At 39.9% G+C, this 9118-nt stretch overlaps 1 protein-coding gene across 5 annotated transcripts in view; it reads right to left on the reverse strand.

Moving 5' to 3' along the window:
• PIK3C2A (phosphatidylinositol-4-phosphate 3-kinase catalytic subunit type 2 alpha) overlaps positions 1 to 9118 on the reverse strand; it is a 129171-nt gene that overhangs the window by 101056 nt on the left and 18997 nt on the right. The window contains exon 1 of one of the 5 annotated variants that reach the window (XM_023737568.1): positions 2954 to 3135. The exons of the other annotated variants lie outside the window; for them this stretch is intronic. The gene's annotated coding sequence lies outside the window, so the exon portion shown is untranslated. Of the gene's footprint in view, positions 1 to 2953; positions 3136 to 9118 lie in introns of those variants that run through there. 5 annotated transcript variants of the gene reach the window in all.

The raw sequence follows: 9118 nt of genomic DNA on the forward strand, positions 1-9118 counted from the left end.
CTAAGTCCCGTCTTGTCATCCTTTATAAATTTTGTGTTTTTAAAGTATATAATTTCCAAGTATCTTAATCCTCTGCTATTAAAAAAATCGCAAAATTTCACAGAGAAATGTATTTACAATTGACCATATATGATAAACTACAAAAAGGTTATATATTAATACATAAAAACATAGAATTGTAAAACCAAAAGACAACAAGATTTCCTTCATAACCTTGACATGAGGAAAGTCTTGCTAATATGATTCAAAATCTAGAAGGCACAAGGAAAAATTCAAGTCATAAACACTTTAAACAATACCTTTTGTTTAGTTAAAAAAACACTATTGAATTTATTCATTTTGACAAATGTTTACTGGGTGTATACGACACACTGGGCACTGTTTAAGGTACTGAAAAGCAAAATTAAAAATAACCATAAAAAAAGTCAATAAAAAATGATAACCTGGAAAAAATATTTGCTACTCATATCACAGAGAAAAAGCTGTTTCCCATAGTATATTATAATGAGTTCCTAAAGAAAAAAATACCAACAACTATATGGAAAAAATAGACAAAAAGTTTGAAGAAGCAGTTCATGAAAAAGAAAAGATGATTATCCTTCCTCATGTTGACACAATAGCAACTTAAATTTATCCTAAATCTAACTGCATATCAAATTGATAACAAAACACAGAGATGGGAAAACATTCATCACACTGAAACTAGACAGATGCATAAAATACTAGTCAGGGGAAATTTATAACTTTAAATGCATGTTTAAAAAGTGGAAAAACTGAAAAAATAATGAACTAAGCGTCTATCTCAAGAAATTAGAAATTAATATCAAAATATTAGAAGGAAGAGAATAATAAAGATCAGAGAACAAATGAATAACAGTAGAAAATATACAACAGAAGATCAACAAAGCCAAAAATTGGTTCTGTTGAAAAGAATAATAAAAGATCTGGTGATAGTGATCAAGAAAATAAAGGGGGGAAAAAAAGGACAAGAATAAACAATATCAAAAATAAAAAAGGGCTACGTAAATTTCAGCTTATGAAAAAACAACCAAGAAAAAAAACAGGGACATCCAACAGATGGAAAGTAATGAGGATGTTATGAATAAGTATATGAAAATAAATTTTAAAATGTAGACAAATAACAATTTCCTTAAGAATCCCCCATTGCCATAAGGTTGATTCCAACTCACAGCAACCCTGTAGAACAGAGTAGAACTGCCCCATAGGGTTTCCAAGGAATGGCTGGTGGATTCAAACTGCCGACCTTTTGGTTAGCAGCCACAGCTCTTAACCACTGCCCCAAAGAATGTAACTTACCAAAACTGACTCAAAAAGAAAAAGAAAATTGAATAATCATATAATCACTAAAGAAACTGAATGGAAAGGGAAGAGGCCCAGATAAGTAAAGCATTACTGAAGAGAAGAAGAACAAAGTGGGAGGCCTCACACTACCTGATTTTAGAACCTATTATACCACCATGGTAGTCAAAACAGCCTGGTATTGGCACAACAACAGATACATAGACCAATGGAAGAGAATTGAGAATCCAGACATAAAGTCATCTACCTATAAGCAGCTGATATTTGACAAAGGCACAAAGTCTGTTAGATGGGGAAAAGACAGTCACCTTAACAAATGGCACTGGCATAAGTGAATATCCACCTGCAAAAAAATGAAACAAGACCCATACCTCACACCATGTACAAAAACTAATTCAAAACGGATCAAAGGTCTAAATATAAAATCCAAAATGATAAAGATCATGGAAGAAAAAATAGGGACAATGCTAGGAGCCCTGATACATGGCATAAACAGAATACAAACCATAACTAACAATGCACAAACACTAGAACAGAAACTAGATAACTGGGAGCTCCTAAAAATCAAACACTTATGCTCATCAAAAGACTTTACCAAAAGAGTCAAAAGACAACCTACAGACTGGGAAAAAAAATTTTGGCTACAACAAATCCGATCAGCATCTAATCTCTAAAATCTACAAGATACAGCAACACCTCAACAACAAAAAGACAAATAGCCCAATTAAAAAATGGGCAAAGGATATGAACAGGTACTTCGCCAAAGAAGACATTCAGCTGGCTAACAGATACATGAGGAAATGCCCACAATCATTAGCCATTAGAGAAATGCAAATTAAAACCACAATGGGATACCATCTCACCCCAACAAGGCTGGCACTAATCCAAAAAAACACAAAATAATAAAATGTTGGAGAGGTTGTGGAGAGACTGGAACACTTATGCACTGCTGGTGCGGGAATGTTAAAATGGTACATCCACTTTGGAAATCGATTTGGCACTTCCTTAAAAAGCTAGAAATAGAAGTACCATATGATCCAGCAATCCCACTCCTTGGAATACATCCCAGGGAAATAAGAGCTGTCACACGAATAGATATATGCACACCCATATTCATTGCAGCACTGTTCACAATAGCAAAAAGATGGAAACAACCTAGGTGCCCATCAACAGACAATGGATAAACAAATTATGGTACATACACAAAACGGAATATTATGCAACGACAAAAAACAATAAGTCCGCGAAACATCTCACAACGTGGATGAATCTGGAGGGCATTATGCTGGAATTAGTCGCAAAAGGACAAATATTGTATGAGGCCACTATTACAAGAACTCAAGAAAAGGTTTATGCACAGAAGAAAACATTCTTTGATGGTTACGAGGGTGGGGAGGGAGGGAGAGCGGAATTCACTAACTAAATAGTAGACAACAATCATCTTAGGTGAAGGGAAGGACAACACACAATACAGGAGCACAACTGGACTAAACCAAAAGCTAAGAAGTTTCCTGAACACAGTCAAACACTTTAAAGGACAGAGTAGCTGGGACTGGGGTCTGGGGACTATGATTTCGGGGGACATCTAAGTCAATAGGCATAACGAAGTTTATTAAGAAAATGTTCTGCATACCACTTTGGTGAGTGGATCTGGGGTCTTAAAATCTTACGAGCGGCCATCTGAGATGCATCAATTGGTCCCAACCTACTTGGAGCAAAGGAGAGTGAAAGACACCAAAGGCACAAGGAAAATATTAGCCGAAGAGACAAAATCGCCACATAATCCTGAGACTCCATCAGCCTGAGACCAGAAGAACTAGATGGCGCCCAGCTACCACCAATGACTACCCTGACTGGGAACACAACAGACAGTCCCTGACAGAGCTGGAGAAAAGTATGGAGCAGAACTCAAATTCATGTAAAAAGACCAGACTTAATGATCTAGAGGAATTCCCAAAGCTATCGGCCCCGGACACTGTTAAGCCAGAACTAAAACCATTCCCGAAGCCCACTCTTCAGACAAAGATTAGACTGGACTATAAAACATAAGGAAACCCTGGTGGCATAGTGGTTAAGTGCTACAGCTGCTAACCAAAAGGTCAGCAGTTCAAATCCACCAGGCACTCCTTGGAAACTCTATGGGGCAGTTCTACTCTGTCCTATAGGGTGACTATGAGTCGGAACTGACTCTACGGCAATGGCTTTGGTTTTTTTATAAAGCATAAAATAATACTCGTGAAGAGAGTGCTTCTTAGTTCAAGCAGATATACAAGATCAAAAGGGGAGCTCCTGTCCGGAGGCAGGTTGAGAAGCCAGGTATGATACATGGCATGTGAAAAATAACTAAGAGCAGCTTCATTATAAATGGTATGGGTGGTTTTTTGTTTTGGTTTGTTTTACCCACTTGTGGCAAATTATGTGAATGCAAGGAGTTCAACTTGGCAAGTTTATCTTCTACATGATGTGATAAAACATGTAGACAAGAGCTATACTGTCCCCCTCTTATTTGTCAATCTACAGGCTAAATTAAGAATACTACCCTTACTCATTAAGGCATATAGGGAAAGGAAAAGTAGGACCACTAGTGAAAACAACAAATCTTATAAAATATGATTTCTTAAATTTTCACTATCTGTGAATCATTTAATGGGCATTGTGCATAACACCAGCAATCAATTTATATAAATATTCCTGGTATTTTAAACACAAGCAAAACATCTAAAAACAAGTAACAAGATATTCCTATCAGTGAGAGGGATGACTGTTTGCACACTTTCACCACTGTACGTATATCCAACAAATTTATTTTACTTATTTCTATTAAATCTGAAAATCTTAATAATTATAGCTTGTCAGGAAACAGCAATGGTTGGTGTTGGCTCTGTCAGGTAGTTATGGATATATACATAAAATCTTATAGGCTCTACCTTCAAAATATTTCCAGAATCTGAGCATTTCTTCACTACATTCCTGCTACCATCCTAGACCGACCAACAATCATCTCTTGCCTGGATTATTGACACAGCCTTCCAATCTATCTCCTGCTCTGCATTTATCACTCCTTCCCCCACCCTTCAGACTATTCTCAACACAGCAGTCAAGGTAATATTGAAAAACCTAGATCTTGTTATTCCTATGCTTAGAACTTTCACTACCTCCCACCTTGCTCAGAGCAAAGGTAGAGTTTTTACAAAGGTCCATGAGGCCTCTAGTTTCTAGTCTCCCTATTTCCTCCCTATTACCTCTGTGATCTATCTCCTATAACTCTCGTCTCTGCTCCCACTACACTAGCTTCTTTATTTTTCTTTAAACACCTTAGGCTCCTGCCTCATAGTCTTTGCTCTTCAGGTCCCTCTGACTTTTCAGAATGCTCTTCCCGTAATAGCTGAATGGTTCACTCCCTCACCTCCTTCAAATCTTCATTGAAAAGGTGACATCTGAGTAAAGTGTTCCCTGTTATCCTATTTAAAAATACAACTTCCTCCAACTCCACTGCCTGTTCACTTGTTTTATTTTCTCCTTAGCATTTAGTATCACCATCTAATAAGCTATATTAGGAAGTGCTCACTCCTCTATGCCAAGAAATTTGCAAGACAGCTACCTGGCCAACCGACTGGAAGAGATCCATATTTGTACCCATTCCAAAGAAATGTGATCCAACAGAATGTTGAAATTATCGAACAATATCATTAATATCCAATACAAGTAAAATTTTGCTGAAAATCATTCAAAAGCAGTTGCAGCAGTACATCAACAGGGAACTGCCAGAAATTCAAGCTGGATTCAAGAGGACATGGAATGAGGGATTTCATTGCTGATGTCAGATGGATCTTGGCTGAAACCAGAGAATACCAGAAAGATGTTTACCTGTGTTTTACCGACTACGCAAAAGTTATGGATAACATTGCAAAGAATGGGAATTCCAGAACACTTAATTGTGCTCATGAGAACCTGTACTTAGACTAAGAGGCAGTCGACTGAACAAGACAGGGAGATGTAATGCAGGTTTAAGGTCAAGAAAGGTGTGCATCAGGGTTGTATCCTTTCACCATACTTATTCAATCTGTACACTGAACAAATAATCTGAGAAGCTGGACTATATGAAGAAGAACACAGCATCAGGATTGGAGGAAGACTCATTAACAACCTGCATTATGCAGATGACACAACCTTGCTTGTTGTAAGTGAAGAGGACTTGAAGCACTTACTGATGAAGATCAATGATTACAGCCTTCAGTATGGATTACACCTTAACATAAAGAAAACAACAATCTTCACAACTCGACCAATAAGCAACATCATGATAACCGGAGGAAAAATTAAAGTTGTCAAGGATATCATTTTACATGGATCCATAATCAGCGCCCATGGAAACAGGAGTCAAGAAATCAAATGACATATTGCACTGGGCAAATCTGCTGCAGAAGACCTCTTTAAAGCGTTAAAAAGCAAAGTTGTTACTTTAAGGACTAAGATGTGCCTGAACTAAGTCACGGTTTTTTCAATTGCCTCATATGCATGTAAAAGCTGGACAATGAATAAGGAAGACCAAAGAAAAACTGATGTCTTTGAATTATGGTGTTGGTGAAGAATATTGAATACCATGGACTGCCAGAAAAACGAACAAATTTGTCTTGGAAGTACAGCCAGAATGCTCATTAGAAGCTACGATGGTGACACTTTGTCTCACATACTTTGGACATGTTATCAGGAGGGACCAGTCCTTAGAGAAGGACATCATGCACAGTAAAGCAGAGGGGAAGTGAAAAAGAGGATGACTGACCCTCAACGAGATGGACTGACACAGTGGCTGCAACAATCAGCTCAAGCATAACAACGACTGGGAGGATGGTGCAGGACTGGACAGTGTTTCATTCTGTTGTGTATGAGTCAGAACAGGGTTGCTATGAGTCGGAACCGACTCGACAGCACCTAACAACAACAACAACATGCTGTATAAAGGAGCCCTGGTGGTGCAGTGGTAAAGCACTTGGCTGCTAACTGAAAGGTCAGTGATACAAATCCAACAGCTGCTCCACAGGAGACAGATGTGGCAGTCTGCTTCCATAAAAAATACAACCCTGAGGGACTGAATTACTGGGCTGAGGGCTGGAGACCATGGTCTCAGGGAATATCTAGCACAATTGGCCTAACATAGTTTACAAAGAAAATGTTCCACATTCTACTTTGGTGAGTAGCACCTGGGGTCTTAAAAGCTTGTGAGCGGGTGGGGGGTGGGGGGCCAAGATGGCGGAGTAGTCAGACACTTTCAGTATTCCCTTTTATAACAAAGACCTGGAAAAACAAGTGAATCGACTATATATGACAGTCTAAGAGCCCTGAACATCAAACACAAAGTTGAGGAACCAGACTGAGTGGCAGGGGGAGGGAGAGATGGTTCAGAAGCAGCGAGGAGTTGCCAGACCTGAGCCGGCGAGAGCCTGAGCCCTTCAGCCAGGATCAGCTTGGGGGTGAGTGGGGAGGCAGGCAAGCAGCAGCACTAGGGAGGTGTTTTCCACCCCGGAGAGACCCAGTGGGAGACAGTCTACTTGGCCATCCAGAACCAGTGAGAAGCAGCCCTCGATCGACGGAAGATAACTACTTGCGTCCAGCCTACCGCGCGGATCAAAAACGCCCCCCTTACGGAAAAACCTCTCTCTCATTTAACTCCCCGCTTCCTGCTCTGCACTGGGTCCCGGACTGGCTTCAGCAAATGCTGAGTCCTCTGGGCCAGAATTAGGACCCATCACACACCCTGAGCCACTCTCTTGGCCTTGGAGAGTGAACAAATTAACAAATTGGGGAAAAAATAATCTGCCGGCTCCCCTATGCCAGAAACTCAGGGTAGGCACAGTTCCTTTGCCTAGGTGCAGGCATAAGGGATCCACAGACTTTGAGTGCCTTTCCCACTGCATAGACTTGTGCTGGCCCATTTTAACAGCATAGGCCCTAATTACCACGGTACAACAGGGTATAAACCTGATGTCTAACTCCAACTGTTTCAGCTGTGAAGTGGCAGGTTCATGACATCTGACACTGCTCTGCCCATTAAGCAGTGTCTTCACCTACCCACATTAGGGTCCTGAGGACTGGTGGCTTCACCCATGTCACCTAGTCACCTGCTACAGGGGCCCAAGAATAAGAAGTGCCCCCCAGTCCTTACAGGCAACAGCATGGGTGCTCACAGTCTGACTGCAAAACTCACCCATCTATGTGCTCTAGGGAACAGGGACACGCTTTCCTCCTGGATACTCAGCGGTGGCCGTTGGCCCCCTGCTTTGCTCAGCCTGTGTCCCCCTACTGCAGCCGGATGCCTGTGCCTACACCAATCACCCATGCCTGTCTAGAACAGTAGGTGACAGCCTGCACCACACACTTGGTGGCCGACTATCTGGACACCTGAGATGAATCCATACAGGAGGAGTGGGCAGACTCCTGGGCTCACATACTTAGTGGCAGGTCTGGCCACCTGCAGGAAGGACATTCGAGCTTGAAGGGTGCTGATGACTGGGCTAGTTTACACGAGCAGCCTATTTGGGCATATCAAAACAAAACAAAACAAGAAGCTAGTACATAGTAAGCAAACATAAAATAAATAAATACAGTAAGTTATTGATGGCTTGGAGACAACAGTCAATATCAAATCACATAAACAGTCACTCCATGATGGCTTCAGTAAGCTCCCAAACTAAAGAATCTAGAAATTTTCCAGAGGAGGAAAATTTCTTCGAATTACCGGAGGCAGAATACAAAACATTAATATACAGAACTCGTCAAGAGATTAGGAAGGAAATTAGGCAAAACGAAGAACACACAATAGAGGAAATTAAAAAGATTAGAGAAGAGCATAATGACAAATTGAACAGGCTGCAAGAATCCATAGAGAGACAGCAATCAGAAATCCAGAAGATTAAGAATAAGCTTTCAGAATTAGACAACTCAACAGAAAATCAGAGGAGCAGAACTGAGGCAATGGAAGTCAGAATTAGTATGATTTAAGATTAAGCACTTGACAACAACTTATTTGAGGAAAAATCAGATAAAAGGCTTTAAAAAAATTAAGAAACCCTAAGAATTATGTGGGATTGTATCAAGAGGAATAACCTACGAGTGATTGGAGTACCAGAATTGGGGCAGGGGGGATAACAGAAAATACAGAGAGAATTGTTGGCAGAAAATTTCCCTGATATCGTGAAAGATGACAAGATATCTATCCAAGATGCTCATCGAATCCCACATAAGGGAGATCCCAAAAGAAAGTCATCAAGACATATTATAATCAAAACCAAAGATAAAGAGAGAACTTTAAGAGCGGCTAGGGATAAAAGAAAAGTTATCTACAAAGGAGAGTCAAAAAGAATAAGCTTGGACTACTCAGCAGAAACCATGCAGGCAAGAAGGCAATGGGACAACATATATAAAGCCTTGAAGGAAAAAAACTGCCAGCCAGGAATTATAAATCCAGCAAAACTGTCTCTCAAATATGATGGCAAAATTAGGGCATTTCCATATAAACAAAAGTTTAGGGAATTTGCAAAAAACCAAACCAAAATTACAAAAAACACTAAAGGGAGTCCTCTAGTTATAAAATCAATAACATCAGATAACAACTCAAGACTAGAACACAAGACAGAGCAACCAGATATCAACCCAGATAGGGAAGTCACAAAAATAAATCAAAGCTAAAACACTGAAAATAGGGAAACAGATGTCAATATGTAAAAGATGACAACATTAAAACAAAAAAGAACTTAAAAAAGGTAGACACAGATTTTTCATAAGGAGAGGAAGTCAACGC

The sequence above is a fragment of the Trichechus manatus genome, unplaced genomic scaffold, assembly GCF_000243295.1.
Source record: "Trichechus manatus latirostris isolate Lorelei unplaced genomic scaffold, TriManLat1.0 scaffold00006, whole genome shotgun sequence".
In the NCBI taxonomy this organism is placed as follows: Eukaryota; Metazoa; Chordata; class Mammalia; order Sirenia; family Trichechidae; genus Trichechus; species Trichechus manatus.